The sequence below is a fragment of the Pongo pygmaeus genome, chromosome 11 (genome assembly GCF_028885625.2).
Source record: "Pongo pygmaeus isolate AG05252 chromosome 11, NHGRI_mPonPyg2-v2.0_pri, whole genome shotgun sequence".
Lineage (NCBI taxonomy): Eukaryota > Metazoa > Chordata > Mammalia > Primates > Hominidae > Pongo > Pongo pygmaeus.
The window spans coordinates 86864954-86888168 of record NC_072384.2 but is presented as its reverse complement, the minus strand read 5'-3'; the positions used below and the strand labels follow the sequence as shown (position 1 = coordinate 86888168).

The following is a 23215-nucleotide window of genomic DNA, read 5'->3' as shown; positions in this document are numbered from 1 at the left end:
TGGCCAAGCGCCTCCAAAAATACTCAATGGAAAATTCCGTAAGTAAACAATTCATACCTTTTAAGTTGCAGGCAATTCTGAGTAGCGTAATGAAATCTTACAGCATTCCTTGCTGTCCTGCTCTATCCTGCCAGGGACATCAATTATCCATTTGTCCAGCATTACTGGATACAATGGCTCTAGCCTGTATTCCCAGCACTTCAGGAGGCCAAAATGAGCCTAGGATCACTTGGAACACAGGAGTTTGAGACCAGCCTGGGCAACATAGTGTGAGCCCATCTCTACAAAAAATTGTTTTTAAAAATTAGCCAGGCTGGGCACAGTGGCTCACGCCTGTAATCCCAGCACTTTGGGAGGCTGAGGCAGGCGGATCACGAGGTCAGGAGTTCAAGACCAGCCTGGCCAATATGGTTAAACCCTGTCTCTACTAAAAAATACAAAAATTAGCTGGGCATGGTGGTGCACACCTGTAGTCCCAGCTACTCAGGAGGCTGACGCAGGAGAATCGCTTAAACCCACGAGGCAGAAGTTGCAGTGAGCTGAGATTGGGCCACTGCACTCCAGCCTGGGCAACAGAGACTCTGTCTCAAAAAAAAAAAAAAAAATTAGCCAGGCCTGGTCGCGCATGCCTGTGGCCCCAGCTACCTTGGAGGCTCAGGTGGGAGTATTGCTTGAGCCCGGGAGATCAAGGCTGCAGTGAGCTATGATTATGCCACTGCATTCCAGCCTAAGACACAGAATGAGATCCTGCCTCATAAATAAATAAAAAATGCCCCAAAGCAAATGAGTAGTAATGCTGCCATATTGTTCTACTTCATTCTTGTTGATCTGTCACTGTGCTTAATTTCATAATTAACCTTTAACATAGGTACGTACGTATAGGAAAAAAGCAGTATATCTAGAGGTATTAGCTGTGACTTCAGGCATCCTCCAGGGTCTTGGAACACATCTCAGAGGATGAGAGGGGACTACTGTACAGTGTGAGGGTATCAGCTCCTCATCTTCAGCTTCTTCTACTTCTCATGGGGATGCTCCCTGTCTCTGAACATTCGTCTGGGTGAGTATCTGTGAAGCTCTTAGTGCAGCACATATAAGGCCATTATGTCAAGTTAGTGCCCCTCTTGCATTATCACCATCGTGGTCTACTGGAGTCACTGGGACTAACTTACCTTCATGCTGGACAAACAGTAGCTGTCAAAGGATGGCTGCCTTCTCACGTGTTTAGTGTTAAGGCCATGCCAGCCCCCAGGTCCCCTGCAGATCATTGTTTCCCTAACAACCCCATTTCATAACTCCATAAGAGGGTCACTTTGCTACTGACTTCTTTCTTCACCATGACAACTTACGAATGAAGGGACACTGTGTAAACTGCACAGGGTCAGGGACCGCAGGTGGGAGGTGGTGGCATTCCCTGCCTTCAGTAGGGAATTGGCTTTACACATTGTTGCAGACAGGTGGAGCCGAGGTTGCTCGTCATCCCCGTGGCAGCAGAACATGTAGAAGACACCTCAAAAACGGGATCTGTTCACCACCTAGTGCTGAGGCCTACCTCAATGGAACTCCGGCAAGTTGGGCCCCATCACAGAGGGACAATGCCCAAGGATGCAGTGCGTCCACACACAGCCCCACGCAGGGACTACAGCAATGCCTGCTGTTGTACTCAGCTTTATAAATCCCATTATGTTGTTGCTCACAGAAATCAGTTTCTAATAGAGTCGGTCCTCTGCATCCTGAGATTCAAACAACCTTGGATCCAATATATTTGGAAAAATAAACACAATAAAAATAACAAAACAAAAAAAATCCAAGCAAAAAACTTTAATACCTATCTACACAGCAAAAAATTGTGAGCTCTACTGCGCTCCTGACAATCCTGTGTGAGCCTCGTGCAATCCGAGGCCCTGGTTTGTAACCTCCCATGTCCTGTCCTATGTGAGTCTGGTTTGCCACTGTCACTTTAAACATTAAGATGGTCCAAGGTCATCCAACAACTTAATCGAGTAGCACAATTATCAATACAAGAATGTACATCCAATTATAGCTTCATTATGATTTAATGTTAAGTCAGTCTTACAGGTTAATGTTTAGTCAATTATACAACCACAAATACGGACTTCAAAAAATTATTCGTTACACCACCTGAAACATGCCATTCACAGGAGTCTTTCTTCCTTACATTTTGTAGCACATAGGCTATCACCTACAAGAACTTGATAATGAGCATCAAAACACAAATTGTTATATTTTTTAAATGAGTTGCTGAAATTGCTATTATTTTAAAGATAAGTGCTCTGGACTTATTTTCCTATGAAGAATTTATACTCAAGATGCAAACCTACCAAGAAGTCAATCTGTCAAAAAAATCAATGCATTAACTGATGGCAATTGTACTCAGCTAGAACTAGCCTTAATTTTTCTTAGAAAAACCATGCTCAACCATTTGTGTTTGTAGTTACTAGAAATAAAAGTTAACTATTCTCTTCTATCTTTTATTAAACTATACCATTAGTAGCAGCAATAAAAGTAAAACACTTGTTCCCAAAAAACATCACTGCTAGAAAAAGCCAAAGCAATTAAAAATGAGAACTAAAAATTTGTGTGCGTGTTTTTTTTTTTTTTTTTTTTTTTTTGAGACGGAGTTTCTTGTTGCCCAGGCTGGAGTACAATGGTATGACCTTGGCTCACTGCAACTTCCACCCCCCAAGTTCAAGAGATTCTCCTGCCTCAGCCTCCCAAGTAGCTGGGATTATAGGCACCCGCCACCACGTCTGGCTAATTTTTTGTATTTTTAGTAGAGACAAGGTTTTGCCACGTTGGCAGGCTGGTCTCGAACTTCTGACCTTAGGTGATCCACCTGCCTCGGCCTCCCAAAGTGCTGGGATTACAGGTGTGAGCCACCGTGCCCGGCAGAGAACTACAAATTTGAATATGATAACTTTGCTTCATTTAGCAAATCTTTCTACTGCTCATTGAGGTCCAGGCTTTACAAATGCTACTGATTTAAGTTCAGTTACAGTCCTGGAAGAGGGTCCTATTACTGCCATCTTTTTTTAAAAATGCACAAGTGACCACAATTCTCATAACCCTGAAGTTGCGCTCATTGCCCACACAACAGGTGCAAACTCCTAAGCAAGAAAGAGACTGTGCAGAAAGGAGATGGTGCCCACCCACACTGTCTCCCACTACTCCCCCCTCCAGCTTCCCCTCCCAACCACTCAACACTTTGGCCACATGGCCCTGTGGTGACCACGCCCATGTGCTCAGTCCAGGAGACTATTCCTCTGGGGATCCATAGGCCACCAAGGAAGGCACTGATGAAAGGAGGTGTGAAGACAGTCCACTCTGGAAGGTCCCTGTGGGGAAGAAATATGGGGCCAGCACACAGGTGGAAGAGCAGCCAAACTGGGCACAAACCCAGAACCTCAGTGTGGCCTGTGCGAGCCTCCCACTTCTGCTCACTCCTCCCAGCTTGACTCTTCTCGCACTTTCTAATTTACTGTACACTATACTTATTCTTTATTACCTATTATTCCCCCACTGAAGCATAAACTGTAAGGGCAGGAATTTTGCCAGGTAAGAAAAGTGCTGAAGCAAGTGCCCTGCAGTCTAGACTGAACAGGCCTGGGAGGGGTCAGGGAGATGCAAGCAGAGGGTCAAAAACTTCTTCTTAAAGGGCTACCCCATAAATAATTCAGGCTTGAGGGTCCTCAAGTCCTCATCACAAGTTCTCAACTATGCCACTGTGGCAAGAAAGCAGCCAAAGATGACTGTAAACAAATCATCATGGTTGAATTCTAACAAAACGATGTTCCAATAAAAAACTATTGACAAGAGGCCATGTGTGGTGGCTGACGCCTGTAATCCCAGCACTTTGGGAGGCCGAGGCAGGCGGATCACAAGGTCAGGAGATCGAGACCATCCTGGCTAACATGGCAAAACCCCGTCTCTACTAAAAATACAAAAAATTAGCCGGGTGTAGTGGCGGGCAACTGTCCCAGCTACTCGGGAGGCTGAGGCAGGAGAATGGCGAATGGCGTAAACCCGGGAGGCGGAGCTTGCAGTGAGCCGAGGCGGTGCCACTGCACTCCAGCCTCTGACAGACAGCCTGTGACAGCCTGTGTTGAGACAGAGCAAGACTCTGTCTCAACAACAACAACAACAAAATTACTGACAAGAACAGGCAGTGGGCGGGATCTGGCCCCCAGGCAGTGGCTTCCTAGCTGAAATGCAGGTGATGTTCTAGCACGAAAGTAAGAAAACACCAAGACGGGAGCCAAATAACAGTATGGAAGAGGAGAGGTTTTAAAAAGTATAATAATGATACAAAAATCTGAAAATGAGGCCACAGAACAAGAACATTACAACCCATCTCATTTGTAGATATTTATTACCAGGCACATTGAAAACATCTACTAATAGGGAACTGGAGACAAAGCCACACACGGACACGTTAGAAATCTGCACATATTACTGGCCACACTGCCTCAGGAACGCACTTGATAAGGTTAACGCCCACTCTAACTGAACAAGTTTTTACCCACATGTACATCGTAGCTCCATAACCAGCATCATGATTAACTAGTCAAAGGTCAGAAGCACTGAGACAGGCAGGAATGCTGAAGCCACCTGATGGTGGCTGCACCAGTTCCACAAGGTAACAGAAAGACACATGCAAATTCATCACACTTTGCCCTCACGAACATCAATAGAAAAAATATTATATCAATATCTTGCCTGTACATGACCAACAATGTGGTAGAAAAAATGAAAAATTAAATCATTTTCACAATATCCATCCAAAAACAAAATACCCAGGAATAATTGTAATATTAAAAAGTATGCAAAGCCAAGAAGAAAGCTACCTAACTTCACTGAGGGACATATTTAATGACTGGAAAAAATATATCCCATGTTATAAAGCAGAAAACACTAATATTGCAAATTAAAATGCATAATACATGCATTTTTAATCAATACCACAAGTTTTGGGTGTGATTTCAAGGAGCTGAGAAACAGATTTGGGACCAGTCACAGTGGCTCACACCTGTAATCCCAGCACTTTGGGAGGCCAAGACGGGCAGATCATTTGAGGTCAGGAGTTTGAGACTACCCTGGCCAACATGGCAAAACTCTGTCTCTACTAAAAATACAAAAATTAGCTGGGTGTGGCACCTCATGCCTGAAGTTCTAGCTACTCAGGAGGCTGAGGCAGGAGAACCACTGAAACCCAGTAGACGGAGGTGGCAGTGAGCTGATATTGTGCCACTGTACTCCAGCCTGGGCCACAGAGTGAGATTCCATGTCAAAAAAAAAAAAAAGAAAGAAAAAAGAAACAGATTTTGGGGAGCCCTGGAAAAGAGACAGACCAATACTACAAATAACTGCCTCATCAATGGGAACCTGATGCCAATGCCTCAGTTGTATGTGCCCCACTGGAGCCCCTGGCCCTCCTTCCAACAGCACCCGGATTCTCCTTGTGAGAACTGTCTCTGCTTAACCCATTCTTGCAGCGCCTACATAGGCACTTAGACACTCCCTCAGACTCCAGAATGAGTACAGCCCACAGACAAGAGGCATCTTTCTTCTATCTGGCCAGGGACTCAGACAGTTCCAACATGAGGCTCTTGAAGGGGAGGTTTGCTCTGGGGCTCAGCTGTGAGAACCCCAGCCTAGAGTGGCCAGTAGCTCCCTTGGCACTGAGGAAAGCAGGCCTGAAAGAAATCTCACTCCCACAGGTAAGTTGTGCAGACCTCTGGGATGGCCCAACCATCCTGCTCTCAGGAATTCATGGCCTCATCTAAAGCCCTCCCTTTGTGAGGGCTGATCTACTGACTTGCTTCTAACTATCAGAGTCTGGCAAAAGTGAGATCAGGTCTCAAGAGACAGACAGTAACTTCCATCTTACTGGTGTATGCTCACATTATCTGAGGAAGCCAGCTACCATGATATGGGCCACCCTATCAGGGGCACCCATGTGGCAAGGAACTGAGGGAGACTCCAGCCACAAGCCCAGTAGAGACCTAATTCTGCCAGGAACTAGGTGAGGTCAGAGGTGGGTCCCCACATAGACCAAAGGAACAGAATCAATGGCCCAGAAATAAAACCATACATTTAAAGCTATCTAATTTTAGATAAAGGTGCCAAAAGCACACAATGGGGAAAGGACAGTCTCTTCATAAGTGGTGTTGGGAAAACTCGACATCCACATGCAGAATGAAATTAGATCCTTATCACACACCATACACAAAAATGAAATCAAATAGATTAAATACTTAAAAGTAAGACCTGTTCGTGACCAGCTTGGCCAACACGGTGAAACCCCATCTCTACTAAAAATACAAAAATAAGCCAGGTGTGGTGGCGGGCGCATCTAATCCCAACTACTGGGGAGGCTGAGGCAGAAGAATCGCTTGAAAGAGGGATGCAGAAGTTGCAATGAGTCGAGATCGTGCCACTGCACTCTAGCCTGGGTGACAGAGTCAGACTCTGTCTCAAATAAAATAAAATATTCAATAAGCAATGAAAAAATACCCAAGCAGACAGAAAGGAAAAGTCATGACCAAAAAGCACAACCACAGAAACAGATATACAGGGATCAGGATAATGAAATCACCAGGAGTAAACCCTAAAAAATCTATCATTAATATGTCCAAGATATTAAAGCTTAAGGTTGAGAATTTCAGCAAAGGAACTAAAAGCCATAAAAGACATCAAAAGGAAGTTCCAGAGCAAAAAAATAAAATAAAATACATTAACTGTACAGTAAATCCTCACTTAATAGAAACTGTGTCTTTAAGCAAACCTACAAATAACAAAAGGAATCTTACCATAGGCTAATTAATATAAACCAGAGTTAAATTCCTCCAGCATACTTCTAGTCACAAAAACATCACCAAACTTCTAAAGAAAGTTTAAAAACATCTCTAACATTATACATTAAAATAAATGTGCGCTATACATCCACTGAAGATTAATAAATACAAGGCAATTACCGAATTTTTGGTGAATGAGTACATGATGGCGATTGTAGTGGTGGTAGGATAAATCAAGAATAGGCTGGGCGTGGTGGCTCATGCCTGTAATCCCAGCACTTTGGGAGGCCGAGGTGGGTGGATCACCAATATGATGAAATTCTATCTCTACTAAAAATACAAAAATTAGCCAGGCATGGTGGCACGCGCCTGTAGTCCCAGCTACTCAGGAGGCTGAGACAGGAGAATTGCTTGAACCCGGGAGGCAGAGGCTGCAGTAAGCCGAGATCGTGCCACTGCACTCCAGCCTAGGCTACAAAGTGAGACTCCATCTCAAAAACAATAAAAATAAAAATAAAAATAAAATAAATGTTTGCAAAGCCACAATTGGAGGGAGCACGTCCTACCACACCATGCAGTCACGATCACAAATATGGTGACTGGATGCTTTCAGACCACATTGTTTAATTTGATAATTAATTATCTTATGTTTTAGGAATTTTTATTGGATGATAATTTGTATTTATTCATTTTCCAACCTGCTTATTCCACTTCAGGGTCTCGGGTAGCCAGAGCCTATCCCAGCAGCTCATGGCACAAGGCACAAACCGATCCTGGCCAAGATGCCATCCCATAGCAGGGAGCTGTCACATATGCCCACCCTCACCGAGACTGCGACCAGAGACCCACCAATTCACCTGACAGGTGCAGCTTAGGATGTGGGAGGAAACCTGAGTACCAAAAGAAAACTTGCAGACAGGAGAAGAACATGCAAACAAAACCCAGAGAGTGGCTGTGGCCCTGGTCAACAGCTGATTTGTTTTCTCATCAGTGTTATAACAAAATGAAGGTGAGGACCTGCTATACATGAGACAAAGCTAGAGAAAATATCCAGGTTTCAGGAGTTCAAGATTAGCCTAGGCAACAGAATGAGATGCAGTCTCTCTAAAAATAATTTTTTTGGCCAGGCACAGTGGCTCATGCCTGTAATTCCAGCAGTTTGGGAGGCCTAGGTGGGCGGATCACCTGAGGTCAGGAGTTCAAGACCAGCCTGGCCAACACGATAAAACCCTGTCTCTACTAAAAAGTACTAAAATTAGCCAGGTGTGGTGGTGGGCGCCTATAATCCCAGCTACTTGGGAAGTGAGGCAGGAGAATTGCTTGAACCCGGGAGGCGGAGATTGCAGCGAGCCAAGATCATGATGCCGCACTCCAGCCTGGGCAACAGAGCAAGACTCTGTCTCAAAAAAATAAACAAAAACAAAAACAAAAAACTAAGGCACACAGAATGATGTAAAAAGCCCTAACAAATGTGTAATTTGAATGGAAGAAGGAAAAAGAGACTAGTGCAGAAGCAATGTTTCAATAGAAATAGGCAGAACAATCAATCAATAACCTCTTCATCAAAATAAACCCTTAAAAATTTTTTAAAAGTAGGCCAGGCGTGGTAATCCCAGCACTTTAGGAGGCTGAGGCAGGCAGATCATGAGGTCAACAGATCGAGACCATCCTGGCCAACATGGTGAAACCCTGTCTCTACTAAAAACAAATACAAAAATTAGCTGGTGTGGTGGCACGTGCCTGTAGTCCCAGCTACTCAGGAGGCTGAGGCAGGAGAATCACTTGAACCCAGGAGGTGGAAGTTGCAGTGAGCTGAGATTGTGCCACTCCACTGTAGCCTCACGACAGAGCAAGACTCCGTCTCAAAAAAAATTTTATTAAAAGCAAGCCAGAGACAGGGAGGACATACTTGCAATACGTAGACATGACCCAGGATTATGTCGAAAATAGACAAAGAAGCCCTACAAATCACCATACAAAGAAAAATAGCCCCCCGCTTTTTTAAGAGATAGGATCTGTTGCCCAGGCTATGGGCAATATGAGGTCTTTGCTGTGTTGCCCAGGCTGGTTGTGAACTCCTGGCCTCAAGCTATCATCCCATCTCAGTTTCCCAAAATGCTGGGATTACAGGCGTGAGTCACCGTGCCCAGCCAAACAACCCATTCTTTTAAGTGGACAACAGACTGTGACAGGCATCTGACAATAAAGGTCATTTCAAAGCAAGTAAGCACAAGAAAAAGTGCTCAACATGTTTAATTACCACGAAATGCAAATCGAAACCCCAGTGCTAACCAAGGCACACCAAACAAAACGGGTAAAAGCTGTTGTGCAGTGACACCACATGCTGGTAACCAAGGAGCAGGAAAAGGCTCCCACGTGCTGCATACTCTGAAAAACTGTTGGGCATTCGAGGGAGACCCCATGGGCTTACCACTTGCCCTACCACCCCGCTGTGCCGCCCTGTTTAAATACTCAACAAGAGCACACGCAGATGTACACCAAAGCCTGTGGCAAGATGTTCAAAACTAGTCTGTTGTCATTGCCAAAAATGGGAAATAATCAAACTCCTTTAACAGTAGAAGAACGGATACAGGAGGTATGTTCAGGGAACAAAGTATTGCTGTTAGAAGCATAGTTGACTTCTCATAGGCTTGACATTGAGCATGAGAAGCGAACCCCCCAAGAGGGAGGGCACTGCCCGGGAGGATCTTGTATGGCTTGTAGCGTCACCTGGGTGGTAGTGACACAAGTGTGCAAGGTTTTTAAAAATCACTGAGCTCTATACTTAATAGCTGTGCATTCTATAGTATGTGAACCTTCACATTCAGGTTTTTTCAGTCATAAGAACCCTTGAGGGCCGAGTGCGGTGGCTCACACCTGTAATCCCAGCACTTTGGGAGGCTGAAGTGGGCAGATCACCTGAGGTCAGGAGTTTGAGATCAGCCTGACCAACATGAAGAAAACCCGTCTCTAGTAAAAATATAAAATTAGCCAGGCATGGTGGCACATGCCTGTGAACCCAGCTACTCGGGAGGCTGAGGCAGGAGAACCGCTTGAACCTGGGAGGCGGAGGCTGCGGAGAGCTTAGATCACGCCATTGCACTCCAGCCTGGGCAACAACAGCGAAACTCTGTCTCAAAAAAAGAAAAAAAAAGAATCCTCGAGAAAAATAGACAAATACCCATAAAAGCAATAATAACCAAATGCAAAAATACAATGGGGAAAAACTCACTGATAATAGCACTTAAAAATATATATAATAACCTATAAACTTATATGTAAGGTCAAAATTTACAAAATGTTAAAACTTTCCTGAGTATCATTATTTTTAAAACTAAAGAAAAACTTTACCCAAATGGATAGTCAGACCACGCTTTGGATAAGAACTGTTAAGTCAATTAAAGCACAAACTCCTCCTGGGAAAATACACAAAAGATGCTAAGCTGTGAAAACATAAGCCACTGCATTCCATCCCATTTATACTGAGAGAAATGAAAAGGAAAACCTCCACCGCTGGTCTGACAGAGATGTAAGCAGAGACAAATCCGGCTCTGGTGCTAGGCTCCTGCCCAACCCTCCCGGTCCTTCCTCCGTGACCCTGTAACTCCACCTCTTAGAACCTGGCAAGAGGAGCTGTGAGGTCCCCCAGTTCTCCCTCTTTCTCTCCTGTCCTGACCAAGAAACACCAGGTGCTTTGACTGCTCTGTGAGCTGGGCAGCTGCATTTCTCGCACAAGGTTGAACCCAAGCTGGGGCCGTGAATATTCCCAGGCACTAACAAAGACGTTTGGATTGTTACCCAAAATGTGGAAAGAAACTGGTGCTGGCCCTGAGCCAAATTCCTGAACCTTTCCTATAAACTCAGGACTGTGACACCCTTGTGCTTAGGAACATACCTAAGCAGAACATCCTTTTCTCTGGGTGTCTATCCGGGCACATGCTACAGCACCCAGTAAATTCCCCTAATGAACACTTTGAACCAATCACCCTGGAGCTTGGTGCTTCCTTCTTTGGAGTCCCAGCAAGTCCCATTTCCTTAGGGAATGGGGCACTCCCATGTGGGAATTCCTCTGCCAACAATTTTAGGGCAACTGCAGCTGGAAGTTCAGCCTGAGGAAAAAAGAGCCAAAACCAATTCTAGTATACTCATCACAGATATGGTTAAATAAAGACAAACCGTTGCAAACAACCTAGATGTCTCTTCGGGCTGCTATACCAAAGCTCCAAAGCCATGGTGCCTTACAAACAACAGATGATTTTTCACGATTCTGGAGGGTAGAAGTCAATGATCAGAGCCCACTTTCTGGTTGCTGAGGCTGGCTCCTTGCTGCATCCTCACAAGGTGGAAAGAGAACAAGCTCATATTGGGGCCTCTGTTAAGAGAATTTATCTCATTGTGGCGGCTCCGCCCTCAGGACCTTATCCATCCCTAATCACCTCCCAAAGGCCCCACCTCCTAACACCATCCCTTTAGGAGGATAGGGTTTCATCATGTAAATGACATTCAGTTCACAGTCCATCAATAGGATGGATTAAATGAGGGTACATCCAAATAGCATACCCACACAGCCATTAAAAAATAATCTAGACCCCGATACAAACTTTTCCAATTTTGAGACAGCGGGGGGGCTCCGAACACTGCCTATGTGACAATAATAATGAATTATTGTTAACTATTTGGGGTATTTTTTAAAAGTTCTCTTTGAGGCCGGGTGTGGTGGCTTATGCCTGTAATCCCAGCACTTTGGGAGGCCGAGGTGGGTGGGTCACCTGAGGTCAGGAGATCGAGGCCAGCCTGACCAACATGGCAAAACCCTGTCTCTACTAAAAATACCAAAAAATAGTTGGGCATGGTGGTGGGTGTCTGTAATCCCAGTTACTTAGGAGGCTGAGGCAGGAGAATTGCTTGAGCCAGGGAGGCAGAGTTTGCAGTGAGCTGAGATCTTGCCATTGCACTCCAGCCTGGGCGACAGAGCAAGACTCTGTCTCAAAAATAAATAAATAAAGTTCTCTTTGAAAGATACAAACTAGAATATTTAATGACTATTTAGTGAAATGATTACCCTGGCCATGCACAGACAGCTATCTAAGACAGCAACAGGGATGAAGGGCATTAGCACAATCTCTCTTGTGTTCCTCTGAACTGTTCCACAAAAGCTTCTCCACACCCCCACCTCACCCACCCAGACGGAGTCTTGTTCTGTCACCCAGGCTGGAGTACAGTGGTGCCATCTCAGCCCACTGCAACCTCCGCCTCCCGGGTTCAAGTGATTCTCCTGCCTCAGCCTCCCAAGTAGCTGGAATTACAGGCGTGTACCACCATGCCCGGCTAATTTTTTGTATTTTTAGTAGAGGCAGGGTTTCACCATTTTGGTCAGGTTGGTCTTGAGCTCCTGACCTCAGATGATCCACCTATCTCAGCCTCCCAAAGTGCTGGAATTAAAGGTGTGAGCCACCACGCTCAGCCTTTCTGTTGTTGTTGTTTTAAATTAGGGATGGAGTCTCACTCTGTTGCCCAGGCTGAGGTGCAGTGGCACAATTTCAGCTCAGTGCAACCTCCGCCTCCCGGGTTCAACTGATTCTCCTGCCTCAGCCTCCCAAGTAGCTGGGATTACAGGTGCCCACCACCACGCCCAGCTAATTTTTGTATTTTTAGTAGAGAAGGGGTTTCACCATGTTGGCCAGACTGGTCTCAAACTCCTGACACAAAAGCTTTTAAAAGTATGTGTTTATATTTACTGACGTAAAAACCCAGGACAAATTGTTGAATAAAACAGCAGAAAAGATAATAAATTAAGTTACATGTAAAATTGTGTAATCCATGTGAGAATTTCATCACACCTGGAACGTTATCCTCTCAATCACCAAAATGTTGAGTTGAGCCACCTTGCCTATGATTTCAGACAACTGTTTACTTCTTTTTGACGTCTTTCTGCACTATGTGAATTTTTAAATCACCCTGTATTTTCATAATTGGATAAAGCAATAAGGTGAATTCATTTTCTAAAACAGGAGACAGAGTCCCAACCATAACAAAATGAGTTGGGAGTCGGGGTAATGGTGAGGGACAGACCAGGGAGAAGCCATGGACCTGAGGGTCACACAGAAAAGCAACCAAGATGGTGGCAACAGTCAGTGCGCCCATTGACAGAGAGTGGGCTGAGATGGAAAGGTCAGAAGGTGGGGAGAAAATGTCCAAATGCAAACAGAATGCTGATCTTCCCCCACAAGAGGAATGACAAAGAAAAGGAACAAGGAGCACCGGCCAGTAACTGAGGGGAAGTTGAAGAGCTGGGAGATACATTTACAAACAATGCAACTTTGTTAGTGGAGAGAACTGAAATTGAAGAAGTGGGAGATATAGTTACAAAAAATGAGACTTTTTGTCTGGAAGGAAAAGGGGAGAAACAGGTGTGGAGGATCAGGAAGGTGGGGGGATTACTTTTGAATGGTGCTAGAATGGCCAGGAGGAGAACCAGCCTGGGTTTCTGAAATTCTGGTGAAGTACAGCAGGGGAGACCCCAGATCAAGGACAGTAGAGTGGGCCCATCGCCAGTATGAAGTGAAAAGTCATGCATATCCCAAATAGTCATGGCTGTTTTCTACTCTCCTCCAAAATGAGCATGATTACGATTCAAACAGCCAACCTAGGCTACCTTCTTCAGCTTGTTTCTCCTTAGATGGATTAGACCCTCTCAGCCGCACCCCTATGGAAGGCTGTGAATCTATGGTTCCTCCTGGTTCCCTCAGCCTCGTCGCACAGCATCAGGAGCCTATCTCTTCCACATACTCAACTCTAGAGTAGCATTTTCATGCAATTCCTCCCACCAAGCTGTGCCTGAATGTCAACCAAATGCTGAATCATTGACACTGATCCGCCACCCTACTCCAGAGGGTCACACTGCTGGCACCACCTGCCTGATGTTCAGGTGGCAAGGGGAGGTTGTGGGCCTCCCGTGTAGGATGCAACATCTCTTTCTGCCGGGAGTTCCACTCTACCTGCAGAGTCACTGACGGAGCCCACAGCCTCTGCTCTAACCCATCATCAGACTGATTTTCTCTCAATTGTTTACTTTAACGTCTTCCATCCTGCCAGAAAAACAATGAATGATGCTTTCTTCTACAAAAGGCACAAATGCAAAACTGCCTGGAAAAAAAGACAACATGAAATAGTTCTGTTGAAGTCAAATAAAATATAAAGAAAAATCTCTGAGATTAAAATTTTTGTTGTTGTTGTTTCTTCATTTTTTATTTTTGAGACAGGGTCTGGCTCTGTTGCCCAGGCTAGAGTGCAGTGATGTGATCACACCTCACTGTAGCCTCAAACTCCTGGGGCTCAAACAATCCTCCCACCTCAGCCTCCTGAGTACCTCGGACTACAGCTGTGTGCTATCACATACAATTAATTTTTTAGTTTTTGTAGAGATGAGGTCTCACTATGTTAACCAGGCTAGTCTGGAACTCCTGGTTTCAAGCCATCCTCCCACCTTGGCCTCCCAAAGTGCTGGGATTATAGATATAAGCAACCGCACCTTGAAAAATGTTTTACTTGGGAAGAATTACAATTCAAAGCATATGCACAGACTGGATGGTCTATGTCTGATGAACAAAGAGAAGGTTAGAGGTTTTATTTTTTTTTAATGTTGGGCCAGGCACCGTGGCTCATGCCTGTAATCCTAGCACTTTGGGAGGCCGAGGTGGAAAGATCCCTTGAGTCAAGCAGTTTGTGACTAGCTTGGTCAACACAGGGAGACTCTGTCTTCACAAAAAAATGAAAAACAAAAATAAAAACAGCCAGGTATGGTGGTGTGCTCGGGAGGCTCAGGCAGGAGGATCGGTTGGGCCTGGAAGGTCGAGACTGCAGTGAGCTGTGACCACGCACTGTACTCCAGCCTGAGTGACAGAGTGAGACCCTGTCTCCAAAAAAAAAAAAAAAAAAAAAAAGTTGTATTGCTCTTTGAAAAAATTCATTGGCACTATAAGAATGTGCGGAGCTGGCAGGTTTTGACTGTTCAGTGGCAGCAATGGGTGAAACTATTCTTAGAATCATAGCAGGTTTCGGCAGCCATTAGATAAAACTGGTTTCAGGTGACAGCCCAGTTTCAGCAGCCAGCCTCACAGAGAATTGCATTCTTGGAACAATGTTATGTACCCTAGCGCATTTTACTTTCAGCCTCTCTGTTTTAGTTAGGTAAGACAAGAACAGGCCAATTCACATCTCAACTTTCACAATTCCAAAATGATTTTAAAATTCTTGCTCATGTCCAACTTCCTGGTGTTTTCAGAGAAGATTTGCTCTGGGTTAGAGCTGTAGGAACATACTGACTTCTTCCAAGCTGCCAGGCAGTGGAGGGACAGAAAGACAACATAGCAAAGCAGTAAACAGAGGAAACTTGGGGACAGGGAGGAATTCTTTTGCCAGCAAGTCGCTTCCAATAGGACAGGGTTTTGCATTCTTTATAACTATGAGAGGCTAACCCAGAATGCAATGGGCTGCACTATAGTTTTTCGCCACTTTTCTTAACCAAAGTAACTGCTGCGTTCATCTCCACCTGTTGGCCAACCTTCTAGAGATGACAGCCTCTGAAAAGATTCCTCGCAAAGACCCCATTCAAGCAGGGCTGACCAAACCAGGGAGGGGCCTGTCCAGGACAATTCCTGCTGCCCACCATCCACACAATGGTTCTAAGTTGTACTCAGGGCAAGCTGGAGGTCAGAGGGATGGACCTGAGATGCAGACTATTCTGCACAAAGACCAAGCAAAAGTGGGCCGCAGGTTATCCCTCCACCCCAGCTGATAGCCTGGGCTGCTTTACTCCTGAGCTCTGAGCCCTCACAACAGGCACCCAATGCCTTGGACCATACTCTTGAATGAAGGTCTCTCCCAGAGTTTTTTGTTTGTTTGTTTTTGTTTTGAGATAGTTTCCCTCTTGTTGCCCAGGCTGTAGTGCAATGGCACGATCTCGGCTCATTGCAGCCTCTGCCTCCTGGCTTCAAGTGATTCTCCTGCCTCAGCCTCCCGAGTAGCTGCGATTACAGGCATGTACCACCATGACTGGCTAATTTTTTGTATTTTTAGTAGAGATGAGGTTTCGCCATATTGTCCTGTCTAGTCTAGAACTCCCAAGCTCTGGTGATTTGCCTGCCTCAGCCTCCCAAAGTGCTGGCATTACATGCATGAGCCACTGTGCCCGGCCTCTCCTAGAGTTCTAATCAGCCCTGTTCTGAGCTCTAAATTTCTTCAAAACCTTGTATTTCCCTCTTTTGAATCTGTCCAAGTTCAGCCAGAGACAGGGGCAAGCATCTGCTGCATTTTCTCCTTTACCTCTCACTTCCCTGTAAGAAGGTTATGCCTGGCACTCTCTTTTATTTTCTTTCTTTTTTTTTTTTAATTTGAGCCAGGGTCTGGCTCTGTCGCCTAGGCTGGAGTGCAGCAGCATGACCTCAACTCACTACAACCTCCGCCTCCTAGGCTCAAGCGATCCTCCCACCTTAGACTCCCGAGTAACTGGGACTATAGGTGTGTGCCACCATGCCTGGTAATTTTGTAATTTTTGTAGAGACAGAGTTTTGTCATGTTCCCCAGGCTGGTCTCAATCTCCTGGGTTCAAGTGATCTGCCCACCTTGGCCTCCCAAAGTGCTGGGATTACAGGCATGAGCCACCACATCCGGCCTGTCACCCTCATTTTACAGAATAAACTGAGGCTCAGGAGAAGTATTTGCCTAGTATCACAGCCTTGACAATTGGCAGAGCTGGGACTTAAACCCAGCCATGTAGATCCACTCGGAACCCTCTGACCAATGCAGTCTCCTGCTCTGCTACAAGCCATGATTGTCCTAAGAGGAAAATCATTCCTCCAGCGCAACAGCAAACAGCCTCCATGGGAGGATGGAGGACCTTAGGCCTGGGGGCCTCAAAGACAAGTTTTCCACACGGTCCTCTCCTGAGAACACCATCAACATGTCCCCATCAGAGGGAGAGACAGTCTCTGTTTATCTAGTCTATTTATTTCATTAGATAAATTTGATGATAGCAATGCACTATAATAACATATCTGCTATGTAATTTTTTTCCTTTTAGAAAGAATTTAAACTTCCATTTGAACAAAAACTAAGTCACTCAAGGATACACACTTTGACAGAGTGACCCCCCCCCCCCATCCTTCCTACAAATCTGTCCTCCAGGGGCTTCCTGAAGCCTATAGTCTGGAGTCAATGCGGGGCAATAATCCTTGCCAGATGGGTGGTGTCTGACCATAGGACCGAGGATGGGTAGCCCTGCTACGGTGGGCCATCACCATTTATTCTGCAGTGGGAGCCTATGACAATCTATGAAATGCACCATGGGGCAAGCTTAGGCCCCAATAAAGGAACACACAATTTCCTCACCTTTAGCGTTTCAGACTAAACCCCAAGTTAGCAAAAATAGGGGCCCAAGGTAAGGAGTGCTCAAAAGACATAGACGAAGTAGACTTTCAAGGATCATGGACCACATATAATAAATGTCACTCAAATGATGGCCTATGATTTCTCCGTTATGCTGCACATTGTTTCAAACAAGATGCCTCAATTAACAAATGACAGATTTTCAAAGAAAGCTCTAAAATTATAATAACATCCAAGAAAAAATAACTGGGTTAATAAATATCTCAATCACTTTAAAAGTTACACCAGACTGAAGACAGGTATGATTTTATGACTGATCCCCAAAGTCAGCCATGAAGACAAATTCAGAGGTTGAACACTCACCATAAATATCTCCCTCTTCATCCTTCTTCCCTACAAATATGATTTAGGTTCCAGCAACACAGGTGGCATAAAATATTCTAATTCAAACCCTTATATTTCTGAAAGGCAAAGAAACACCTGTCCAAAAAAAGAGAGCCATATAAAACACTCCAAGTCATTGTTACTTTTAATCAGAGGACATAACCTATTATGCAACAGCTGCAAAGATCTGATGTGCTACAACTTATGCTATGCTATAATCCTTTACCTGAGAAGTTCCAAGAATATACAAATTACTGTTTTAAATGGGGGTCTCAAAGAATCTTGATGATCACATTGAATAAACATGAACAAATATGTATAAATTAACCAAATAAAGAAACATTTAAACTACCCCAAAATTATCTGTATTAAACGTTAAAATCCAAGCTGTGTCCTCTTAGGCTTATATTAAAATGAATGACAGTTCCAATATTGCTCAATGAAAACAGCAAACATAATGTGAACATTTTGCTGTCAGTGATGGAATAAGGTTTATTATCCATAATTAACAGTGGGACCAGGCGCTGTGGCTCACGCTCTAATCCTAACACTTTGGAAGGCCAAGGCGGGTGGATTACCTGACGTCAGGAGTTTGAGACCAGCATGGCCAACATGGTGAAACCCTGTCTCTAGTGAAAATACAAAAATTAGTCAAGTGTTGCGGCACACACCTGTAATTCCAACAACTTGGGAGGCTGAGGCAGGAGAATCACTTGAACCCGGGAGACAGAGGTTGCAGTGAGCCAAGACTGTACTACTGCACTCCAGCCTGGCCAACAGAGTGAGACCCTATAAAAAATAAATAAATATAAGTAAATAAAGAGTGAATGCAAACCAACAGGAAACAGGTAAACACCTGAACTGAAAAGTGAACACAGGTTATGTTCATCAGGTCACAAAGAAGGATAATGTTTCAAAAGAAAAATATGCATCTGTACATCAAAAATACAAACTAATGATGCAATTTAAAATTTCACCTATCAAACTGAGCACGTTTTGTAGATTTATTGTCACAAAATTTTTTTTTTTTTAATTTAAAAAAATTCTTTTAGACAAGGTCTTGCTTTGTCACCTAGGGTGTAATACAGTGGTGTGGTCATGGCTCACTGCAGCTTCAAACTCCTGAGGTAAAGCAATCCTCTCACCTCAGCCTCCAGAGAAGCTGGGACCACATACAGGTGTGTGCCAGAATGCCTGGCTAATATATTTTTTTAAACTTTTGCAGAGATGGGGGTCTCCCTATGCTGCCCAGCTAGCTTCAAACTCCTGGCCTCAGGGGATCCTCCTGCCTCAGCCTCCCAAACTGCAGGGATTATAGACATGAACCACCACATTTAACCTGTCACAATTTTCAATTTTGAAAACAGAACATGAAAATGGACACTCTCCTACAATCTGATGAAATCTGGCACACACTTTTTGGTTATCTGGCAGTTTGTCTCAAAGACAAAGTACATGTGGGAGCATCTACATCTATGTACATACATAGCACAATTACACCTCCAGAAATTCATCCTAAGGATCATCATTATAGTGCACATTTGAGAACTGGAAACCACTGGAATATCCGGCCACAGGGGAGTGGATAACGACTTCAACTTCCACACAGTGGACAGAGCAGACACTGTCCTAACTCCACTACCTCGGTGGCCAAATTAACTGACATTCTTCACTCTCCTATAAAACACCAGTGGCTGACAAGAATTTTGGATAATCTGTATATCTGTGTTCTGAAAAATTTAACAGCATGCTGCCTAAGACTCAGCCACGTTCATTCTCAACACCCATTTATGCCAGTTGTATTTGTCATTAAAAGCCTGGAGGCCGGGAACAGTGGCTCACCTCTAATCCCAGCACATTGGGAGGCCAAGGTGGGTGGATTATTACCTAAGGCCAGGAGTTTCAGACCAGCCTGGCCAACATGGTGAAACTCCGTCTCTACTAAAAATAAAAAAATTATCCGGGCATGGTGGTACACACCTGTACTCCCAGCACTTTGGGAGGCGAGGCAGGCGGATCACTAGGTCAAGATATAGGGACCATCCTGGCCAACATGGTGAAACCCCATCTCTACTAAAACAACAAAAATTGGCTGGGTGCGGCGGCTCATACCTGTAATCCCAGCACTAGGGGAGGCCAAGACGGGCAGATCATGAGGTCAGGAGATCAAGACCATGCTGGCTAACGGGGTGAAACCCCATCTCTACTAAAACTGGGTCCAAAATTAGTGGGTTCTTGGTCTCACTGACTTCAAGAATGAAGCTGCGGACCCTCAGGGTGAGTGTTACAGTTCTTAAAGATGGTGTGTCCGGAGTTTGTTCTTTCTGATGTTCGGATGTGTTCGGAGTTTCTTCCTTCTGTTGGGGTTCATGGTCTCACTGGTTTGAGGAGCGAAGCTGCACACCTTCGCGGTGAATGTTACAGCTCTTAAGGCAGCACATCTGGAGTTGTTCATTCCTCCCCGTGGGTTCGTGGTTTCGCTGGCCTCAGGAATCAAGCTGCAGCCCTTTGCAGTGAGCATTACTGCTCACAAAGGCAGTGCAGACCCAAAGAGTGAGCAGCAGCAAGATTTATCGCAAAGAGCAAAAGAACAAACCTACAACAGCGTGAAAGGAGACCCCAGCAAGTTGCCACTGCTGGCTCAGGCAGCCTGCTTTTATTCCCTTATCTGGCCCCACCCACATCCTGCTGATTGGTCCATTTTGCAGAGAGCCGATTGGCCCATTTTACAGAGAGTCAATTGGCCCATTTTACAGAGAGCTGATTGGTCCATCTTGACAGGATGCTGACTGGTGCATTTACAAACCTTGAGCTAGGCACAGAGTGCTGATGGGTGCATTTACAATCCTTCAGCTAGACACAAAAGTTCTCCAAGTCCCCACTAGATCAGCTAGACACAGAAAACTGATTGGTGCATTTACAAACCTTGAGCTAGACACAGGGTGCTGATTGGTGCATTTACAATCCTTCAGCTAGACACAAAAGTTCTCCAAGACCCCACTAGATCAGCTAGACACAGAGCACTGATTGGTGCAGTTACAAACCTTGAGCTAGACACAAGGTGCTGATTGGTGCATTTACAATCCTTCAGCTAGACACAAAAGTTCTCCAAGTCCCCACTAGATCAGCTAGACACAGAGCACTGATTGGTGCGTTTACAAACCTTTAGCTAGACACAGGGTGCTGATTGGTGCATTTACAATCCTCCAGCTAGACATAAAAGTTCTCCAAGTCCCCACTCAACTCAGAAGCGCAGCGGGCTTCACCTAGTGGATCCCCCGCTAGGGCCGCCTGTGGGAGCTGCCCGCCAGTCCCGCGCTGTTAGCTGGCACTCAGCCCTTGGCGGCCGAGGGGACCAGGCGCCGCGGAGCAGGGGGCGGCCACGCAGCAGCTCACGGCGGGGGTGCGGGGCTCGGGCATGGCGGGCTGCAGGTCCCAAGCCCTGCACTGTTGGGAGGCTGCTGAGGCCCTGCGAGAATTCAAGTGGGGCGCGGGCAGGCCGGCAGTGCTGGGGGACCCAGCGCACCCTCCGTAGCTGCTGGTCCGGGTACTAAGCCCCTCACTGCCCGGCGCGCCGCTCTCAGTGCAGGGCCTGCCAAGCCCGCACCAACCGGGAACTCGCTCTGGCCCGCGAGCACCGCGGGCAGCCCCAGTTCCAGCCGGCGTCTCTCCCTCCACACCTCCCTGCAAGCAGAGGGAGCCGGCTCTGGCCTTAGCCAGCAGAGAGGGGCTCCCTCAGTGCAGCGGTGGGCTGAAGGGCTCCTCAAGCGCGGCCAGAGTGGGCACTAAGGCCGAGGAGGCGCGGAGAGCGAGCCAGCACGAATGTCGCCTCTCAAAACTACAAAAAAATTAGCCGGGCATGGTGGCGGGTGCCTGTAGTCCCAGCTACTCGGGTGGCTGTGGCAGGAGAATGGCGTGAACCCAGAAGGTGGAGCTTGTAATGAGCCGAGACCGTGCCACTGCACTCCAGCCTGGGCGAGAGAGCCAGATTCTGTCTCCAAAAAAAAAAAAAAAAATTAGCCTGGCATGGTGGAAAGCGCCTGTAATCCCAGCAGCTTGAGAGGCTGACGCAGGAGAATGGCGTGACGTGGGAGGCGGAGCTTGCAGTGAGCCGAGATGGCGCCACTGCACTCCTGCGTGGGCGACTGAGCAAGACTCTGTCTCAAAAAAGAAAAAAGAAAAAGAAATACAAAAATTACCTGGGTGTGGCGGCAGGCGCCTGTAGTCCGAGCTACTCGGAAGGCTGAGGCAGGAGAATCACTTGAACCTGGGAGGCAGAGGTTGCAGTCTCAAAAAAAAAAAAAAGGTGCTGTATTCTAGAACCACAGGGGACTCGCTCACAGTGGTTTCATTCCATCAAATAAATTCTTTTTGGATGGTGTAAATAAAGGATTTGATGAAAGAGTCCTAAGTTCAAATGATAGAATTTTATAGGAAGACAGATACAACAGTTTATTTCGTTTTTGAGATAAGGTCTCCCTCTGTTGCCCAGGCTGGAGTGCAGTGAAACCATCATGGCTCACTGCAAACTAGACTGCTCAGGTTCAAGTGATCCTCCCACCTTAGCTTCCTGAGTAGCTGGGACTATAGGCGCTGTCACCACACCTGGCTAATTTGTTGTTGTTGTTGTTGTTGAAATGGTGTCTTCCTATGTTGCCCAGGCTGGTCTCAAACTCCTGAACTCAAACAATCTTCCTGCTTGGGTCTCCGAAAATGCTAGAATTCCAGGTGTGAGCCACCACGCCCAGCCTTGAATTCTTAAAATTACCTGTAGCACATGTGAAAAGAGTTTGTGAACTGTACAAGAACTTTAAAGTCATAATCGGCATCCACCTGAGAACCTTGTAGCAGAGTTATGCTTTTGCAGGAATCTCAGCCAGCCAGTAAATATTCATTAAATGCTGACTGTTTTCCAGGCCCTGTGCTGTGTACAAAGAGATTCCGTAGTAGTTGTCAATATCCCACTAACTATGATAATTTGAGTAGAAGGTGCCTGGGGGTGAGGGGTCATCAATTCCAATATCTAATTCAGACAATGCCGACCCCCAGCCCATCTGGCACCAACCCCATAGGCTCTCTAAGCCATTGTTGCCAATTCTCTCTGAGCAACACTTGAGAAACCTAGTCCCTGATAAACAACAGCAGAAAGCTTCACTGCAGGCCAAGGTACATATCAGTTACAAATGTAAATTTTCTAATTGTTTGACAATGAAAAAGTATACAATTTAAATAATACCAGGGTGCAGTAGCTTATGCCTGTAACCCCAGCACTTTGGGAGGCCGAGGTGGGTGGGTCACTTGAGGTCAGGAGGTCAAGATCAGCCTGGCTAACATAGCGAAACCTGGTCTCTACAAACAAAAATATATATATATATATATAAAGAAATTAGCTGAGCGTGGTGGCATGTGCTTGTAATTCCAGTTACTTGGGAGGTTGAGGCCAGAGAATCACTTGAACCCAGGAATCAGATGTTGCAGTGAGCTGAGATTGTGCTGCTGCACTCCAGCCTGGGTGACAGAGTAAGACCCTGTCTCCAAAAACTAACTAAATAAATAAAACCTAGAGTGAAGAGCTTTTAAAAACAGATATATGTAAGGCCAAATGTGGTGGCTCATGCCTGTAATCCCAGTAA

The 23215-nt window shown here is 45.6% G+C and overlaps 1 long non-coding RNA gene across 1 annotated transcript in view; it reads right to left on the bottom strand.

Annotated features, from left to right (window-relative positions):
• LOC134737700 (uncharacterized) overlaps positions 1-21661 on the bottom strand; it is a 456000-nt gene extending 434339 nt beyond the window's left edge. Inside the window, exons 1-3 of the long non-coding RNA XR_010122859.1 lie at positions 20746-21661; positions 18254-18371; positions 17562-17678 (exon numbers count right to left, since the gene is read on the bottom strand). This is a non-coding gene — a long non-coding RNA (uncharacterized LOC134737700). The remainder of the gene's footprint in view (positions 1-17561; positions 17679-18253; positions 18372-20745) is intronic.
• Between the last annotated feature and the right edge of the window lie 1554 nt (positions 21662-23215).